Here is a 20,039-nt window from a genome sequence, read left to right as displayed (position 1 = left end):
AAAAAGTGCAGCAAGGTACATGTGTGCTAAGAGCAGACACACTTTGCACACCCAAGGAGACCCACTCTGTGTACAGTACTTGCTTCAACATATGGAGGATCTCAGATGGAGGAGGCCCCCATATCCTTCTTTTTACAAAATCCTTTACCCCCAAGCCTGTTCTATTCTGGTCGGCTGCTCATGCTGAGTGCCTCCCCCAACAGTAGGGCACCCTCACTACCGTCTGCACCTTAATAATGGGTCAGGCTTGTGAGGAAGCAGATGACCTTTGGAGTAGTCTCTGTGTTTGGAACTGCGACCCTGTTGTGTCCTTGGCTAAATCAATGAGTCCCTGTAAGTTTCTCTATCTGGAGAGCAAGGTCAATAATGCCCTGGGGTGGGTGTGAGGACTGAAGGAGCAGCCATGTGTAGCAGTAATGATAATAATGATGATGATGATGATGATGATAATAAATATATTTTATAGTCGGGCACTAGCTCGATTTATATTTATATTTATATTTCTTTCTTTACATTATTGCCTGAAGTCTTCAATCTTGGCCACTCGTGGCTTTAATTTAAAGCTGAAAAGACTGAGGTGCTGAGAGAGTGTGTTAACTGCTTATGGTCGTAACTGTAAGACCAAAGACATTTTATCTGGGAGTGGGGACTTTGCAGAATCCTCACCTCGTCCCTCCCTCCATTTCCTTCTGGAAAGACCCCTCCCCCAATGGGTGTGGTCTTGACGAGAGGGAGCCTGCTTCCCCTGACAGAAGTCCAAGAGTAGCTTGTCTCATGCTGCAGGGCGGGGAGTGGCCTCAATGAGAACTTCACTCCAGCCTTCAGCCCCTAGTGTTGTCCTACCTGATCCGCCAGTTGCCAGGGAGGCTGAGGGCTCCAAATAGAATCTTCCCATTTCCTTTAATGTGAGCAGAATCCGAACTCTGTAGCTGTCGGCTCAGAACTCTGCAACTGAGGAGCGTAATTGATCATGATAGTGTCAAGGGTAGCTATCGGTTCTTCTTCTTTTTTTTTTTTTAATTTCATTTATTTTTTATTGCATTGTTGTTCTGAATGCATGTATGTCTGTGTGAGGGTGTCAGATTCCCTGGAACTGGAATTACAGACAGCTGTGAGCTACCATGTGTCTGCTGGGAATTGAACCCAGGTCCTCCAGAAGAGCAGGCAATGCTCCTAACTGCTGAGCCATCTCCCCAGGCCTCACAACTATAGCTTCCTGAGCATGTGCCATGTGCTTCACCCCAAGATAAAGAACTCTATAGACACGGTTGCACCTCATCCCCGCCACACTCCTATAAGGGTCTCTTTCTCACAGGCAAGCAAAGCTGGGGTCATAGACATGGAGATTTTCGCCTTTATCAGGCAGCCAGAAAGCGAGCCAGCAGGTTTAAGCCAGCTGCTTGAACACAAAACACCCTCTCCTTGGTGCACACGATGGAGCAGAAGTGAGAGGTCATTTCAAAGCCCCTGCTGCACTATGGCTCAGCAGCCAGAGATCCTCTGGAGCACTCTTGGGAAACCCAGAGCAAGTGCCATGGGACCATGTGCTGAAGCCTGGCCAGCAGGATACTGGTAGACTGTGGGAAAGAAAGTTTGACCTAAGGATGCACAGTATTCAGCCAGCTGGAAACCAGGTAGGAAGCAAAGCCTTCAAGGGAACTGTCTTAGGAACTCCAGGCAGCACAGGGTGGGGCCAGCATTTGCCACTAGGTTGCTAATGGAAACTGGAACCTTGAAGGGACAGCTGGGCCAGCGTCAGTAATCTGATCATCCAAAGGAAGACCTGCAGAAGAGAACAGGGTCACCCATCGCCCATCATGGAGGGATGCCCGGGGGTAAGGCAGGCTTCTAGGGGCAGGGGAAGGAATGCCAAGAGATGTGAGACTGAATCCTAGCAACCAGTCAGTTTCTACATCCTGTATCTCTGTCTTTCCACTCTCTACATCAATTCCTTCTTTATTGAATACTCAGTGTCAAGATGGGATGCCAACCCTGTCCTGCCCTGTAATGCTTTGGTTTTTTGTTCCTTATTCTCCCAAAGAACAGAGATTGGCCTGGTTTTCAGGGTCTCGGAGAGATGAGACTGCTCTACATTCTCTGATTGTGTATCTTCACCCCTCTCTGTTCCGTCCGTCTATCTTTAGCCCAGACTCCCCACTCCCCCTGCCCCCACCCCGTTCATCCATACAGCTTTCCCTTTGATTTTCCTTTCCCTCCTCCACTTTCTGTCTCTTTGAAAAGCTTTTAAAAATAGATTTATTTTATTTGATGTGTATGAGTATTTTGTTTGTATTTATATGTGTGTGCCACGTGTGTACCTGGTGCCATGGAGGTCAGAAGAGGGCACTGGAGTCCTGAAACTGGAGTTACAGATGGAGAACTGGAACTGTGTGGGTGCTGGGAACCAAACCTAGGTCCTCTGGGAGAGCAGCCAGTGCTCTTAACCACTGAGCAGTTAAGAGCATCCACCTCTCCAGCCCCTGGAATAACATTCAAGTGCCAAAGGAAAAGAACTGTGAACTCACAGGGAGGGTACGAAGGTTTTCAGGTGGAGGAAGGCCACGAGGACCTGCTGCTGAGACACCTGCCCTGGGGCTTCTGGAAGGAGTTGCTTAGGTAGCAAGTGCGTGAAGTTAGCCTGAGAAAACCCGAAGCCAGAGCAGCAGAAATGGCAATTATCTGGGTAAGTAACACAGGCTGCTTCTCCTCTGTTATTATGTATCTGATGGTTGAAAATATAACATTCTCTTCAGGAGTTTTCAATGGTAACAGTGTTGTCTAGAAGACAGACACAGTGTAAAGCCGGCAGGGTGAAGGGAAATGCGCAGACAGGAACTTTAAACTAAGAAAAGTTAGTATGTCTGTTGTAAAACTCAAAACTCTTCAAAGAGATACAGTAAAAATTTATAAGCCAAACTTGGTGACCTGAGTTTAGTTTGATCCTTAGAACCCACACAGTGGAAGGAGAGAATGTTTTTTTCTTTTGGGCCACCTACCAGCTCCCAAATCATGACACGGAGACTTAATATTAGTTTTGAATGCTCAGCCTAGCTTAGGCTCGTTCCTGGCTAGCTCTTTTAACTTAAATTAACCTATTTCTCCTTATCTACCTTTTGCCTCGGGGCTTTTTACTTTTCTTTCCTTCTGTATATCTTACTCTCATTGCTTGTGTCTGCCTGGCTTCTGGCCCCGAGTGTCTCCCTCGTTCTCTCCTCCTCCTTTTTCTGTTGTTCCTCTCCAGAGCCTAGATTCTCATCCTACTTATTCTCTCTGCCTGCCAGCCCCACCTATCCCTCTCCTGACTAGCTATTGGCCGTTCAGCTTTTTATTAGACCAACAGGTGCCTTACATAGGCAAGGTGAAACAGCAACACATCTTTACATAATTAAACACACATCCTTACATTGTTAAACAAATGCAGAATTAACAAATGTAACACACCTTTACACAGTTAAAGTAATATTCCACAGCATAAACAAACGTAACACATCTTTGCCTAGTTAAAATAATATTCCAAAATGGAAGGGACTCTTGCAAGTTGTCCTCTGACCTCCACACATGCATTGTGGCATGTGCATGCAGACACACACACAGACAAATAAATAAATACAAAAAGAAAAAAAACAGAGCCAGGAGTGGTGACTCGTGGCCCAAATCCCAGCAACTTGGGAGGAAGAGGCAGGAGGATTGCTGGTAGAGTCTTTGCCTAGTATGCGTAAAGCCCTGGGTTCAATCCCTAGCACCACACAAACCAAGTGTGACTGTGCACATACGCAACCTAGCACTTGGGAGATAGAAACAGAGAGATTAGAAGTTGAAGGCCATCTTTGATTGCACAGTGACTATGAGGCCAGCCTGGCACACAAAAGACCTTGTCTCAAAATAAACAAACCCAAAGTAGATAAAATGCATTGATAGGCAAAAAGGATCTTGCATTAAACCTTTATAAAAATGGACTCTAAGTAGATTATAAGCTAAAAAAAATATTTGGATAACATAGGAGAAAACCTTCATGACTAGGGAGTGGTCACAGAGTTCTCAGACAACATTCAAAGCACAATTCACACAGGATAACTGGACTTTATCACAATGAAACTTCGGCCTGAGGTGGAAGACAAGCTCTGGATTTGAAAATGTGTGTGAACTCCATATCCAGTGGATGGATAATTAGAGTTATAAAGAACCCTCAAAACATAACGGGAGCCTGGTGGTGGTGGCACACACCTTTAATCCCAGCACTAGGGAGGCAGAGGCAAGTGGATCTCTGTGAGTTCAAGGCCAGCCTGGTCTACAGAGCTAGTTCCAAGAAAGCCAAGGCTACACAAAGAAACTTGTTTCAAATCCATCCCCCCCCAAAAAAAAAACCACAACAGGAAGGAAGCAATAAAACCTAACAAGAAACTGAGCAAAAGTGTTGGAGGTTGGAGAGATGCTCAGTGGTTAAGAGCACATACTGCTCTTGTAGATGGGTCAGAATCTGGTTCCCAGGACTGAAGACGGCAGCTCACAAGCATCTGTAACTCCAGCTCTAAGGTATGTGATGCCCCCTCCAGGCCTCCACAGGCACCTGCACTCATGTGCACATACCTACACACAAACACAGAAACATACACATTATTAAAAATAAGATAAATCCTAAAAAATAAAAACAATAAGGCTGGGCATGGTGGCTTGCATCTTTAATCCCAGCACTCGGGAGGCAGAAGCAGGTGGATCACTGAATTGGAGACTAACTTGGTCTATTGAGTGAGTTCTAGGACAGCCAGGGGTACACAGAAAAATCAATCTAAATTAATCAATCAAATAAAAACTGTGCAAAAGGTTTGAGCAGACACTTCATCAAAAAGGATCTGTAGGTCTGCTAATAAGCACACAAAAGATGCTTAATGCCATCAGCCTCTAGGGAGATAAGTTATGATCACACACCATAGAATAGAATGAATAAAACAAAAATCTTGCCAGTACTAAGTGCTGACAAGGATACAGAGCAACTGGGCTGCTTATATATTGTTGGTGGGAATTCAGGACAATTCTCAAGCTTCCTGTACAGTAACCATATAGTACCCATGTGACCTGGCAACCCCAAAGCTGAAGAAATTAAATTGTAGGTTCTTGTGAAAACTAGAATTGCAAATATCTGGAAGAGCCTAAATATCCATTCAATTAACTGAACACTACTTTAATGAAAAGCAAGAAACTATTAATTCAGAGAATCTCAATGGATTTTCAGTGTCATTGTGCAGAGAGAAGTCAGTCTCTCAGGCTCCCTGGCTCATTGCATCTGAGGGGCATTCTTTTCAAAGCAAAGCTCTGGTGTCAGGTCAGGGGTGGGGGAAGCCCATGGACACTGGCACTCTTCTCTCTCTCTCCTGTATCTACCACAGTGGTAGCCACACATCCACGTGTGTACGGAGTTCAAAGAACACATATCACAGAAAGACAAGTATGCTTTAGTTTTTTTTATTTAATTTAATTTTTATTTCACATATTGGGTATTTTGCCTGCTTGTATCTGTGCACCATGTGCATGCAGTGCCCACAGAGTCCAGAGGAAGGCATCAGACCCTCTGGAACTGTAATTAAATCTGGTTTTGAGCAGCCTTGTGGGTCCTCTGGGAGATGGGGAGAGCAGCTAGTGTGAATAACTGCTGAGCCATCTCTCCAGCCCCATACTCTAGTTTTTAAGTAAAACAAACACTGTCTCTGGAAGAAAGTCGCTCAGGACCTCCCTCCTAGGTCTTTGGTGAGTTTTAGTTGCAATAGTTAAAGTTTATGCTTCTGAGGGTCTTAGAGCCAGAGCCAGCGACAATGTGACTTCTGAGGCATGGGGAGGGACTCGTTTATCATCTTTGTTGCCTTTGCACAGGCCTTCCTTGACCCTTTCTTGATGAAATAATCCCTTCTATCTATTCCCCACTGAAAAACAAACAAAACCTACCACAGCGGCCAGCGAGATGCTTTGTGATGTAGGCACACACACTAAGTAAGTGAAAAATTAAAACCTGAAACCACCACACACTTAGTTTACACAGTTTGTTCTGGAGGTCAGGGGCTTAGTGTGGCTCCTCTCAGGCTAAAATTGAGATGTTGAGATCTGTGTTCCTCGTGGAGGCCTGGGAACCTTCCAGCTTCTCAAAGTTACATGCCTCCAGCCTTATGGCCCCTCAAAGCCAGCATCCTGGGGCTGAGTCCTTCTCATAGTATCTGGGTCTTTCTCTTTGCCACCCTCCTACAGACTCCTTCTCCACCCTCTTCCTTTTTCCCTTCCTCTCCTATTCCAGTGCTGGGTTACTGCTAACGAACTGGGTGTTGCCATGTGAGGTGTGCAGCTTTCCATTCTGATGGAGCCCGTGGGAATGGTGACATGGCAGAGCACTCGGGGTCATCTCTTTGACCCAAAGGCAGCCGATTAGCAAACTACAATAACTTCTGACATCAATGACCCAGAATCAAGGTAAGACTGCACCAATTAAAGCTAAGCCCTCCTCGCAGCCGGCGATGGTGGCACACACCTTTAATCCCAGAACTCAGGAGGCAGAGGCAGGAGGATCTCTGTGAGTTCGAGGCCAGCCTGGTCTACAGAGTGAGTTCCAGGACAGCCTACACAGAGAAACCCTGTCTTGAAAAAAATCAGACAAACAAACAAGCAAAGCTAAGCCCTCCTCTTCAGATGCCCATCACATGTCCAAGTGTCTCAGTACCACCCTCATCCTTGACAGGCCAGCTATAAATAAATTCAGGAGTTGCCCACCCAAGTTTGATGATTATTGTGAAGACCTGTAGAGCTCCGGCAAGGGTTGTACTTACAAATGCAAAAAGATACGAATCAGAACCAAGAAAAGAGAGCCACGCGGGAGGCCTGTGGGGTCCTCAGCTCGAAGCTTTCATTGTCTTCTGAACAGCAAGAAGGAGTTCCTGGGTGTCCACACAGGTGGCGGGACAGAGCTCTGCTAGCTGAGGAGAGTTTCTTGAGTTTGTGTTAGGGTTTCCTTTTTTTTTCTTTTTCTTTTCTTTTTTGTTTTGTTTTTTGTTTTTTGAGACAGGGTTTCTCTGTGCATGTAGCTTTTGGACCCTATACTAGAACTTAGGGTTTCTTTTTATGGGGATCAATTGTCCCACTGGTCATTCCATCTTCAGCCTCTCTTCCCCTCTGGAGGTGGACTTAAACCTCCAACTTCCCAATCACACAATTGGTTTTCCCCACACCTCCAGCCCTGGCCCTGACCTCATTAGCATAAAATATGGGCATCCCAGCACAGCCCACAGAGATGCTGCCTGCAGATCCCTAGCCTTTTAGATAGGAACCCAGCAAGAGGCCAGCCCAATTTTCTGTACACACCCTTAATTCCAGCTTCAACTCATTCCACTTTGGCCAGGTAACACACCTAGAATTTGGGGAGCAGAATGTGAACAACTTTTTTTTTTTTTTTGGTTTTGTTTTTTGTGTAACTTTGGAGCCTTTCCTGGAACTCACTCTGTAGACCAGGCTGGCCTCGAACTCATGGAGATCCACCTGCCTCTGCCTCCTGAGTGCTGGGATTAAAGGCGTGCGCCACCACCGCCCTGCTGAATGTGAATATTTTTAGGGGGAACCATTCTGTCACCACAAGCCCATAGCCAGATTCACCTGAAGGTAGCCTGTTGCTTTTGATCACAGCATCGATCCTGCTGTGTGTGGTCCGATTTCTTTGATTGTTTCTATATTGTCTTTCTCCACCTCAGGAGTGTGAACTCTGCAAGGGCAGGACCTTACCTTGTCCTGGGCACACTGATGGTGTCACATGACTGGGGGACAAAGACAGTTAGAGGATGTGGTCTCTAGGTTGGGCTCAGAGAGTGAGCAGAATGGTGCAGGGTGAGCAGGGACTCTGAGCAAAGAAGAGCCAGCACATATGGGCAGAGGAGGGCGAATGGGTGGGTTCAGGTCCCCAGCGGACTGCTATGCCCAGAGTGTGGGCTAGCTGCCCGTGGGAGGAAGGGCCAGAGAGATGAGCAGGCAAGGCCAGTGTAGATGCAACCGAACATGCAGGATCTGCACCCACTGGCTTGCTACACCTGAATGACTTGCCTTTCCTCTCCAGTTGGGGGCTACGGTGCCAGCACCAGGGTGTGGCAGATGGGGACAGACTCATCCTGGAATCAGACAGACAGGGGAGTCATGGCCATGAGTAAGACACCTCACCTCTCTGGGGCCATCACTGTGGTTGTTTACTCAACAATGTTGTCCAACCCACATCTTTCTTTCACCTGTGTGGAGCCTGAGACCTTGGTCACCGGTCTGCCCTGCAGCAGGTGGCACAGATCTGGCTAATGAGCCAGAGCCAGAGTCTCTGTGAATGATGCCCCAGTAATAGAAAAGGCCCTATAAAAAAGGGAGGGGGGGCAAGCTCAGATAGAAAGAATTTGATTTTTGCTTTTCTCCTCTCCTTCTTGCTTTGAATGCCAAATGATCACAAGAGAAGAAGCAGCCACCTCGTGTACGTGACAATCTCCGAGTAATCCCAAGGAAAGCCTGGGAGGTTACCACAGAGAAGGGGTCTGTAGCCAATCACTCTTGGGGTAGTAGATGGCATTTTGTGGGTATTTGGATACATTCTCTGAGCCTCACTCTCTACTATTAACTGGGCCAGGCATTTTTATCAAGGTTGTGTGCCAAGAATTCCTTTGCCAAGAACAAAAAGTGAGGCCCCTGTTCCTATTGCATTTACATTTTGAGGGGAGAGAGACAACGGATGCACAAGCAGACAGGGCATTTCTGCATGGAGATGCTGTGAGGTGCAGGTGATGTGGTGGAGACTGTTGGCATGTATGACATGGATCTTCATGCTAGAACTCTGAGAACGTGGCTCCCGGTTGAGACCGGACTGTGTAGATACAAACAGGGTAGAGGGTGGGAACAGCATGGGCAGAGGGAACAGTGGCAATAAAGAAAGGCCTTGGCACAGAGGCAAATGGGCAGGTCAGGAAACGGGCAGTGAATGAAGGGGGAATGGGAGGTGAACCAGATGGTGCCTGCAGAGTGGATCTGTTTTAGATGCAGACAGGAAGCCACTGGAAGGCTGGGGGAGGGGGGGCAGCAACAATGACTGAGTACTTGGCATACCACAGACACCTGATAAATGCCTCATAGCCATAAGAGAGGGTGCACTGAACCTTCCCCTTCTCAGATTCCAGCAGCCCTTCCACACCCCAGCTCCAGATCAGGAGACCCCTTGGGCTGCCTTTTAAGTCTTCTCCCGGGGCCATTGGCTCCCTCCAGAGCAGACGACTATAATTGCTGCTTTCCACAATGACATAAAAATCTAAAAGGCACAATCAATACAGCGGCACACACATCATGGTTTTCATTGCAAACGATAAAAGTGTAAACAGCAGGGGTGTCGGGGCTCCTGAGGCTGCAGTGGGGGTGGGGTACTGCGCTGGTCTCTCCCTGCCCATCGTTTTCCTTCAGGGGCACGGGATCCTCCCCAGCCTGGGGATGGCTCCTGCCTTTAAAGCCTGCTGGAACACCGGCTTTTCTCCCTTCCACTTCAGCAACCTCTGTTTCTAACCCTGATTTCTGAATTCTGTTCCTTGCTTGCCTGCCTCTTTTATGTCTTCCCAGATACGAAGTTCCAAGTGGCTTCCTAGATGCAGGTCTTGGGACAAGGGTGTCTCCAGAGCTGATGAATCGACCTTGACCCTGTTTCCAGCCCAGCCCTTGGCAACCAACTTCTTTCCCTCCACGTCCAGCCTGCCACCCACAGCTTGTGCAGCAACGTGCACAGAAACATTTATGTCTCCAGCTTTCACATCCTCGCGGCGACGACTTCCTCAAACTGGTTACTTAATGAACGTCATCCAATTCCGCTTCTGTCTTGCCACAGCCTCATTTGCGAAAGCCAATCTGCTTTATGATTTTAACCTCTGGCTAGAAACTGCTCCCAATTTCATGTCATCCATAAACTTGATGAACGATTAGCTTGCTTCTCCGCAGTCATTCATTTATCCCACCAGCATTTAGTGAGCGCCTACTGGATGTTAGGTGCCGGCTACACAATGGCGGGAGAAGCTGGCTTTCGGCCTCGTGTGCAGGTGGTGCACCAACCTGTTACGGCTCCTGTCATGAGGTCTGGGCTTCTTCGGAGAGGAGGGAGTTTCAATTTACTTGAAGATGATTCACAGGGTTTTACCGTGTGAGAAGAAATGGCTTTCCCACACATGTTCATATTCAGGCGCTCAGGGCCTTGCAGTGTCGGGCCTGTAGCCGTCTAGAGCCGGAGGCTTTGCTGTGTTCCGGCATGCTCGTTTCCACCTCAGTTTCATCCTGAGGCTTGTGTGGTAGCAGACGGGAGGAAGAAAGTCTGCCTCTTTCTCAACAAATGCAGCAAAAGTCTGTGTGAGTCTCGATGGTGGACCACTTGCTGGGTCACTGTGTCCGACCATGCTCCATCAACATACCAGGATGAACACAAACCCTCTGATTGGCCGTGCCTGAGTCACATGGCGCGGATCCCTGGCATTGGGGTGGAGTCAGCTGCATTTCCATAAAGCTACAGACTGAAAGAGATTCTCAGAGGTAGACATCCTTAGTGCTGAGAAGGGTGAATGGATGCTGGTCTTTGTCAAATACGCTGCGTCTTCCCGCCTGCTTGGGTACAAGGAAACGGTCCCAATCCTCTGGAGATGTGCGTCAGCCCTGAGCCCTCCCCTACCCCATCACGCCTTCTTGTGCTGGTTGACGTTGGCTTGCTGTCTTCCTAGACACCAGCAAGTCATTCTAGTCATTTCTCTCACGCTTGGCTTTTCGATCCTTGTACTCTTCCTGTCCCCAAATCCTGCTTTCTAGCCTTTCCAGAATTTGCTAGGCCCCCCACAGCACCTTCCAGTTGACTTCAGCTTACTGGGCTATGGTAGCCTCCACCCATTGTCCCCTTCCTTGGAGACATGGAACAGTGGATCACAGAGGGTGGGTCTGTGCTTCTGTGACAGACAGATCAGGTGTTTGGGTTTTTTTCTTTTTTCTTACCAGGGCTGGGGTTTGAACCCAGGGCCTCACACGTGCTCTAGGGTTAGGTTTGGCTGTGAATGACAGAAACCACCTGAACCGGAGTTAATTTTATCACTCATATGGTCAGGAGCCTGGAGCTGCGAGCCAGGGACAGAATAACACTTCCCTCAGCAACATCGATGGTCTGGCTGTGTTCCTTACATGCCTCCTCTTCATGGCTATTATTGGCTATCAACTGACTGTATCTGGAATCTACTAAAAGGCAAGCCTCAGTGTTCCTGTGAGGGGCTTTCTTACTCAGATTATTATATCCATACTATGATTCCATTTTATAATATGAATAATAATATTCATTTATTACTATATTTCATACTCAGACATTATTATACTCAGAAGCAGAAGACTCAATCCTAAATGTAGGTACCACCTTCTGCTTCCAGCCCAGATGAAATGACACAGAAGGAATGTTACTCTTTGCCTGCGTGTTCTCATCCTCTCTGCCGAGTTCATCTACCCTGCTGCTAAGATGTTCCTTCACTAGTGTAGAACCAAGACTTCCAATGCAGACTGAAGATCAGCAGCTGTGGTGGTTTGTAAATGAAAATGAGGATGTGACCACTCCTAGGTGTGGTCAAGGAGAAGGTTTTATTGTGTATATGAGAGAAAGCCAGAGGCGTCTGGGAGAGTCCACGGTAAGGAGAGAAAGAAGTAGATTGAATGTGACCAGCGGACTGAACCAGGCCAGGAGAGGAGTGGGGAAGAGGGGAGTGAGAGAGGAAGGGAAGAGAGGGGACTAGGAGCCAGGAGCGGAGGACCTAGAGAGCAGTGGCTGGATGGCAGGTTCTACAGGAAAGAGGAGCTGGAGGAGAAGTTGAGGGTAGGAGGCAGGTGAGTGTTGTGCCCAGATCGCGACCCCCAGAGAGACCACTGAAGACGAGCATGCCAGAGTGCAAAAGCAAGGTTTAATTCTGGATATCCAAAAGCAATACAAGCCTAGGCAGGGACTTTGTCCAACAGATTCAACGCAGTGGAGGCTGGAGGAAGTGCCCGCCTCTCTGCAAGCTCAGTTTTTAAAGGCAAAAACCACAAGTTTACATCATTTAGGGGTGCTAGTATGGGTACAATTCTGATTGGCTTGCTTCTAGAGATTTTCTAGAAATCATGGCTTAATCTTATTTCTAAGGGGGTGGTTGCCCGCCACCATTTCTCATTGGCTGCCCTCAGGTGGGGACATTTTTATGGTCAGTTACCCTGGAAACCAGGGTTGGAATATTCTTTGGTCAAACAGTTACCTAGGGAACCAGGGAGAGGACATTCCATAGTTCGGCAGTCATTACCTTGTGACTACCTTGTGACTCTGTACTTTTACACTTCCTGGTTTCTGGAATCTGGACTGACTGGTTTCAGTAACTCATGGCCAATTCCAGTAACTCATGGCCTGTACCTAAAAGGAGAAATCTTAGGCCTTAGTTTTAGGATGAAAGTATTTTGGTCTTATTTCTAAGATGGCTCATTTTGGTCTCACAGTGAGAAGACTGGGAAGAGCCAGGATTCTGTAACAGTTTGAATAAGAATGGCCCCCATAGGCTCATGTGTTTGAATGCTTAGTCACCAGGGAGTGGCAGTACTTGGGAGGAATTAGAAGATGTGGCCTTGTTTGAGTGGGTGTGGCCTTGTTGGAGGAAGGGCATCGTAGGGGTGTGGGGGGGGTGGGCTTTGAGATTTCAAAAGCCCAAGCCAGGCCCAGTGACTCTCTCTTCCTGCTGCCTGTAGATCCAGATGTAGAACTCTCAGCTCCTTCTCCAGCACCATGTCTGTCTTCTGCATGCTGCCATGCTTTACACCACAATGATAATGGACTAAACCTCTGGAACTGTAAGCTAGCCCCAGTTAAACGCTTTCCTTTGTAAGAGTTGCCGTGGTCATGGTGTCTCTTCCCAGCAATACTCTTCACAACAGTGACTAGGACATCAACTCTCCAGGAATCCTCCAGGCCTTCAGCACCAGATTGGGACTGCTGAGACATCCAGTCTTGTGGACTGAACAGCTACCTGATTCTCAGCCTCCCCAGTGTGAGACGGTCATTGTCGGACTTCCCCAACCGTATTGTGTGAGCCAATGGAATGAATGAAGCCCCTTTTAATATATGCACTCAGCCCAGCCGGCCAGCTTGGTGAGCAGAGCACAAAGCTCGACTATATATACACAATCACTCTATCAGTTCAGTTCCTCTGGAGAATCCTGGCTAGTAGAAGTGCCGTAGGTCCAGCTGCCGTGAGGAAAAAGACACAAAAGAAGGGACACCCTTCCTTCGAGGCCACTTCCCAGAATTTCGAACAGCATTATGGTCATAATTGAGGTGTTCCAGTTAAAACAAATGTCAGGGTTAAAATATAAACTACAAACATCAAGAACACTGGAGAACATACATGAGAAGGCTTGCTTCTGGGTATAGCATGACCAAGTTACCTAGATAGGAAAGGACTGGGCTCTGGGAAAAACAGCTAAGAGTATCTAGGCAAGCTCCTGCATTCCCCCACAGACCCTCCCTGAGGAGCACAACCAAGGCACCACTGCCCTTTCCCCTAGTAAACTTCTGACCTTAATGGGCAGTTACTCCTTTACAAAAAAATCTGCATCAAATATCCTTTATATATTCCTGCATCAAATTCATTTAGTTGTAACAGACTAACTTGTGGGTAAGGATAGCTTTTAAGAACATCTCCCCTGCTGGGTGTGGTGGCGCATGCCTTTAATCCCAGCACTCAGAGCTAGGCAGATCTCTGTGAGTTCGAGGCCAGCCTGGTCTACAGAGCGAGATCCAGGACAGCCAGGACTACACAGAGAAATCCTGTCTCAAAAAAACCAAAACCCAAACAAAACAAACAAACAAACAAACAAACAAACAGAAAACCCATCCCCTTAAGGGCTAGAGAGATAGCTCAGCAGTTAGGAGCATTGGCTGGTCTTGCAGAGGTCCCAGGTCCAGTTCCCAACAACCACATGGTGGCGCACAAGTGTCTGTAACTCCAGTTGCAGGGGAGCTGATGTTCTATTCCAGCCACTGTGGGTAACAGACATGCATGTGGTATATAGACATGCAAGCAGGAGAAATAGCATACATTTAAATAATAATAATAAATTTTAAAATACCATACATATGAAATAAAAATGGAAAAATAGAAAAAGGAAGAAAGAAAGAAGGAAGGAAGGGGAGGAAGAAAGAAAGAAAGAAAGAAAGAAAGAAAGAAAGAAAGAAAGAAAGAAAGAAAGAAACCCTCTCCTATCTCAGGAAAGAGAGACCACGTCAAGTGTGGGCAGAGGGAGAAATGTATGGTAGAGCAAGGCTTGGGAGTCCAGGCTCCAGAGGCAGCCCATGCCAGCGCCCTCTGCTCAGTCCCTTCTCCTCCCTGGAAGCTGTACTTTTTTTTCCCTCTGTGCTCTTTCCAGCTAAAAATAAATGTTGACTAATGCTCGCTCTACCTGTGCCCTGGTGGGAATTCTTCTCCATCAGGAGCACAAGATGCAAACTGCGGCCCGGGGGAGTGGTCTGGGGATGGAGGGAGGAGTGGGGGGGAGTTGGGGGTGGGGAGGGAGGGAATTCCAGAGGGAAGTAGCACTCCCCCTTGATAACAAAGGCCTGTGGCCCAAAGTGGGGAGGTAGGAAAGGGCCAAGAGAGGGAACAGCAGCTGCGGGCCTGATAAGATTCAGAGGGGGAAGGACATAGACACGCGGCAGGCACAGCAATCTGCACTCCAGACCCTCAGAATGTGTGCATAGCCACGACCTTAGCCCTAGAGAGATGAGGGAGTTAGATAAGGAGAAATGTCAGCCCAGCACCCTGTCTGCTCTCTTTCTTCTGATAACTCTTTCCGTGGCTCTGTCCTGGACTCAGAATTGCTCATTTTGTTTGTTTGTATTTTGCTATACGGTCCAGGCTGGCCTCGAACTCTCCATGCTCCTTTCTCATCTTCCCGAGTGCTGGTGTTTCAGGTGTGTAGTGTTCCAGGTCTGCCCATCTCCTTAAGTTATTCCATTTCTGTTCTAGATTTACTTTATCGATGTATAGGAGTGTTTTACCTGCATGTACATATGTACACCGTGTATGTGCTGGTGCCCACGGAAGTCGGAAGAATCAGATCTCCTGGAACTAGAGTTAAGGATGGTTGTGAACCACCATGTGGATTCTAGGAGCTGAACGTGGGTCCTCTGCAAGAGCAGCCAGTGCTCTTAACCAATGAGCCATCTCTCCAGCCCCCTCCTCACTCTCACTGAAGAGGCTCTCTTTTCTTTCCTCTGGGGGTTCAGGTGCAACCTGGGCCACCCTGAGAGATGAGAAGTCTCTCCCCCTTTGTCCTCAGCAGACATTCCTGTCAGCCTGTGGCACCTGGCCCGGCAGAGGCAGCAGTGACGTTTAAAGCCTTGTTTCCACGGGAGACTTACGAGCCTCCCTTGGATGGGTCTGTTGTTATTGATATGGTCTAGGACTCGGCAAACATGGGCTCTGCTACCCAGTGCACCTGAAAAATGTGGTGCGACCTTTCTGTTTGCACAGCCCGCCTGTGAGCAGGGCCAAGCCGCGTCCTTCAGCTCTCTCAAGGGTTTCTTGACAGATACTGAGTGAAAAGGGACATGGCTAATGTGATCTGAGAAACTTGTATAAAGCTGCTGCACAGAGTGCCACTGAGTGCTCATGGGCCTGGGCTGGGGAGGGCTGGAGTGGGCGATGCAGGGCCGTGTGTGTGTGTGTGTGTGTGTGTGTGTGTGTGTGTGTGTGTGTGTGATCTAGAATGTTACATGTTTGTGTGTGGGGCAGATCAGAGGCCTTAGGTGATACCTAACCATGAAGAATAAGAAAGGTCCACAGCACTCCAGTACCCCTGGGAGGAAGGAGGAGCAGGGAAAGCCACATAAGGCACATGATGTATATGCATGAAAAAGTCATGATGAAATCAAATATTTTGTATGCTAACTGCATATTTTTAAGAGCATGGTTGCATACAAAAACTGTGTGTGTGTGTGTGAGAGAGAGAGAGAGAGAGAGAGAGAGAGAGAGAGAGAGAGAGAGAGAGAGAGAAAGAGAGAAAGAGGAGGGAAGGAGGGAGGGAAGCCCCAACAGGTTGTGGTAAGGACAGTTGGCTTTGTGGACATGTCCGGAAGTGACAAAGATTGGCCCTTAGGTTTATTCTGTTAGTTTAGACAGAGTCTCACTGTTGCTTAGGCTGACCTTGAACTCTTGGTCTTCCTCCCCAGCCTCCCCCACTGAGCAGCTAGGATGACAGACTTGCACCAGAGTGGATGGCTTGGGCTTAGGTCAGGCCGGAGGCTAGTCCTAGGCAGGTAGGTGAAGGAGGCAGGTTTTCAACCTGCAGAGAGCATGGAGCAGTGCCTTATGGTGGTATCTCCCATTTGGACAACGGATACTGCCTAGCTGGTCTCCAGTCCACCCTCCTCCACTCTGCCCGCATCTACCTCTGCACAGTAGCAGAGTCCTGCTGCCTCTCTTGAGCAAGTTCTTCCCTCCCCCTTACAACCCCTCAGACTCACAAACTCTTCATGTGCTGCAGAAGTTCCCTTCTCTGGCCTCAGCTGCCTCCCCCTCCCCCCACTTCTCCTGGCTCGCCTTCTTGCTACACTGCCTCCCAGACCTACAGTGCTCAGTGCTCACTTCTACCCTACTGCCTGCAAGTGCTGTGCTCTCTGCTGGAATGTTCTTCCTGCAGGTCTTTGCAAGGCTGCCCCTTCCTTGCCTCCTAAACAAACCCTAACTTATGTCTGGTTTCATCCCCTCCCCATTAGAACTGTATGTAAGACGGTCCGCGGTTGATAGGACATTCTGGTTTGTCTCTGGTTTGTGAACGGGCGCCATGTCTCCTGTGGTCTCTGAAGTGTCTGCAGCAGAGCAGGAACTCAAGGATGGAGGAAGAGGGCGGTCTTGGTTTAGGTTCCCTAGAAGTCATCCCTGGGACAAGGTTTCAGGTGTATCCACTCGCTGTAGGAGACAACAGGGGAGGGAGATGGGAACAGGGAAGGGGAGGCAAAGGGGCATCTCAGCCTGAGCTTGTCTGCACCACGGGTGCCCAGTGGGCAGAGCCATCCACCTAGCCTTTCCCTGCCCGAGGGACAGGGGACATCAGGTGCCAAACAAACAACTCTGTCAGTTACTGGTTGAGGCTGTTCTTGGGACTTCGATTTCTATCACTTCTGGCCTGAAGGTGCCAGAGAAAGGCTTCAAGTGAAGACAGGCAGGAGTGTGGGGAGCTGGGTTGGTGTTTGTGACAGAGAATACCTGTATTAACTCCTATGGAGAGAGAGATGATAGGCCTGGACCTCAGGGACAGCCCAAACAGGGTGTCGCAGAGGGCCGTATTCCACGGTGGCCTGCGGCCTTTGCTTTCACAGCGTTCAGACGCCTTTGGCAGCTAGCCCAGCTCAAAGTGGGTAATGATCTTTCTCATGTCGCTCTGGGGGAGTCTAGAGGAGTCCCTCCAGGGTGGGAAAGCAGGGGGGAGTCTAGAGGAGTCCCTCCAGGGTGGGAAGCAGGGGGAGGAGTCTAGAGGAGTCCTTCCAGGGTGGAAAGCAGGGGTCTGGCGACCCCTCAGCTCCTTCCCTGTCTTTCCTGTACCTGTGGGTATGTCAGTTCAGCTCTCCTCCACGGCCAGTGACTTCTGTGTCTCCAGGGTTGACATCCAGATACCACAGCACCCAGAGATGGCAGTATCTCTCTTTGGGAATCTCTCATAAGAACAAAGAAACAACTGATTTCCCTTCATGTGCCCCTACATCAGTGAGCCACCAAGTGTCAACATGAACAGTTTCAGGTAAGAATGACAGGGGACAGGTGACCAGTGGCGTCTGTGAAACACACTTGCCCTCCCCTGCCAAGGGGAGGCCGGCTGAGGAGCTCTGGAGGGAAGATGTGCACTGGCATGGCAGCGTTTGACAGTGCCAGTCTTGAAAGAATTGTCTTGGCTTTTGATCTGTGAAGAGCCCCTGTGCCCTGGCAGATGGTTTCCCAGCCTCCTTGCATCCCCCGGAAGCCCCAGGGGCAGGGCCTCGGGCAGGGGAGCTTGCGAGGCTGGAGGGGCGGAGGAAGTTCTGTTCCTATTGGCAGGTTGCATTGTCTGTGGCAGCTAATTACTTAGGATGGATGACTCTGACTGGGGCTGAAGCCCCTCCACCCGCCCTCCTTTCTCTAGCTGAGCTGGAGCAGGTGGTGGAGAGGGCAGAGGGCTCCCATGATGGCCTGGCCACTTGTGGGGCTATTTATCACTGGGGATGTTTATGCCCTGCCTGGGGCCAGAACCCAGGCAGAACAGGTGGTACACCGAGGGCCAGGAATGGAGAGGCAATAGGAGTTAACCCCTTTGGCACTGTTCCTGAGGGGATATAGAGGGGCTGAACGGGAAAAGAATGAGGAAGTAAGATGTAGAAGCCACACTCTCCCTGCTTTGTCTTGAGATGGGGCTGTCATGTAGCCCAGGCTAGCTTCAAACTTCCTATGTAGCCAAGGATGATCCTGGTTTTCTAGTCCTCCTGCCTCTGTCTCTAGAGTGCTAGGGTTAAAGGAGTGTGCAACCATGCCTGGTTAATGTGGCGCTCCTAACTGGGCTATGTACCAGCCGTGTTCCCCTGTATTTCAAATATTTGGAGCTGACTGAGACGGCTCAGCAGGTAAAGGTGCTTGCCATCAAGCTGGATGACCTGAGTTTGATCTCCAAAACCCAAATAATGGAAGGAGAGAACCAACTACTGCCCCGCAAGTTATTCTCTTCTGAATGTACACTGTGGCACAAGGCCACACACACACACACACACACACACACACACACACACACACACCTGAATGTAAAACATTAACAAATATAAAATAGTTGGAGATTGAAACCACTACTTCATGGGCTAGAGAGATGGTTCCACAGTTCAGAACACCAACTGCTTTTGCAGAGGACCAGGTTCAGTTCCCAGCCTCTGCACGACAATTCACAACCACCTGTAACACTGCAGTTCCTGGGGGATCTGACACCCTCTTCTGGCCTCTATAGCCCCTAGGCAAATATATAGTGTGCCTATATACATTTAGGTAAACAATTCTACACATGAAACAAAAAGATTTTTTTTTTTAAAGACAGCGTTTCTCTGTGTAGCTGTTCTTGAACTCCCTGTATAGACCAGGCTGGCCTCAAACTCAGAGATCTGCCTGCCTCTGCCTCCTGAGTGCTGGGACTAAAGGTGTGCGCTACCACACTCAGCTAAAAATAAATCTTTTTAAAAATAGAAAATATTATTTCAGCTAAAGTGTGACTGTTGAACTGGGCTGCCCTAGCCGGCAGTGGAGCAGATAAAAATTCATGCTTGGGAGTTTGTGGAGGGCTCTGGTATACTCACGCATCCTGGTCAACTTCAGAATGCCCATTGTGTAATGACCAGGCTCACAAACCCTTAGGAACTAGTTCCCAGGAGCAGGTGAAACCCCGCCCCACAGGGGCGTCCTTGTATATGACATTGACTGGTTGTGTTCAGCATCACCTTGACTCTGTAAGAAACCACAGAAAACCCTCTATGTGTGGAACCATGTTCCAGGGACACCAGGCAGGTCCCGTCCCTGCTCCTCTGAACACTCGGGGGTGGGATAAGAGTGTCTTATAGAGCAGCGTCGTTGCTGGGACAGGAACTCACCAGGGTGATGTGGAGCAGAGGATCTCTGTAGTCTACCCGCTGGCATCTAGCCTGGGAGTACAGAAAGGACAGCAGTGTCCACCTTGTCCTCCTGAGGACTGTGAGCGCAGGCAGTTCTGCAAGGATTCTCCACCCTGGAATTCTCACCCACTCTGTCCCACACGTTTACACCATTCCTGCCTCCTGACACCTATGCCCTAGGCCTGGGCGGGTTCGTCATTGTTGCCAAGGCCCCAGGGTATCTGTTGAGACTAGTTTTGTTTTGTTACTGGAGGTCAGTATGACAGCCCAGGCACAGATGGGTGATGTGGCTCCCCTAAGTGCCACACGCGGTTCATACAGGGGCCATCTTTTTCCTCATCAGCAAACT

At 48.7% G+C, this 20,039-nt stretch overlaps 1 long non-coding RNA gene across 2 annotated transcripts; it reads left to right on the top strand.

The window, feature by feature from the left end:
- Nucleotides 1–1,254: 1,254 nt before the first annotated feature.
- On the top strand, nt 1,255–9,959 carry LOC131910294 (uncharacterized). 2 transcript variants are annotated; one of them, XR_009379088.1, is made up of 3 exons: nt 1,255–1,835; nt 6,281–6,453; nt 9,604–9,959. It is a non-coding gene; the product is annotated as an uncharacterized LOC131910294 (long non-coding RNA). The 2 variants fall into 2 exon arrangements; XR_009379089.1 differs by lacking the exon at nt 1,255–1,835 and adding an exon at nt 2,487–2,683.
- Nucleotides 9,960–20,039: the final 10,080 nt, after the last annotated feature.

The sequence above is a fragment of the Peromyscus eremicus genome, chromosome 5 (assembly GCF_949786415.1).
Source record: "Peromyscus eremicus chromosome 5, PerEre_H2_v1, whole genome shotgun sequence".
NCBI classification, from domain to species: domain Eukaryota; kingdom Metazoa; phylum Chordata; class Mammalia; order Rodentia; family Cricetidae; genus Peromyscus; species Peromyscus eremicus.
Note: the sequence above shows the minus strand (reverse complement) of the source record. Positions and strands in the feature narration are given on the sequence as shown.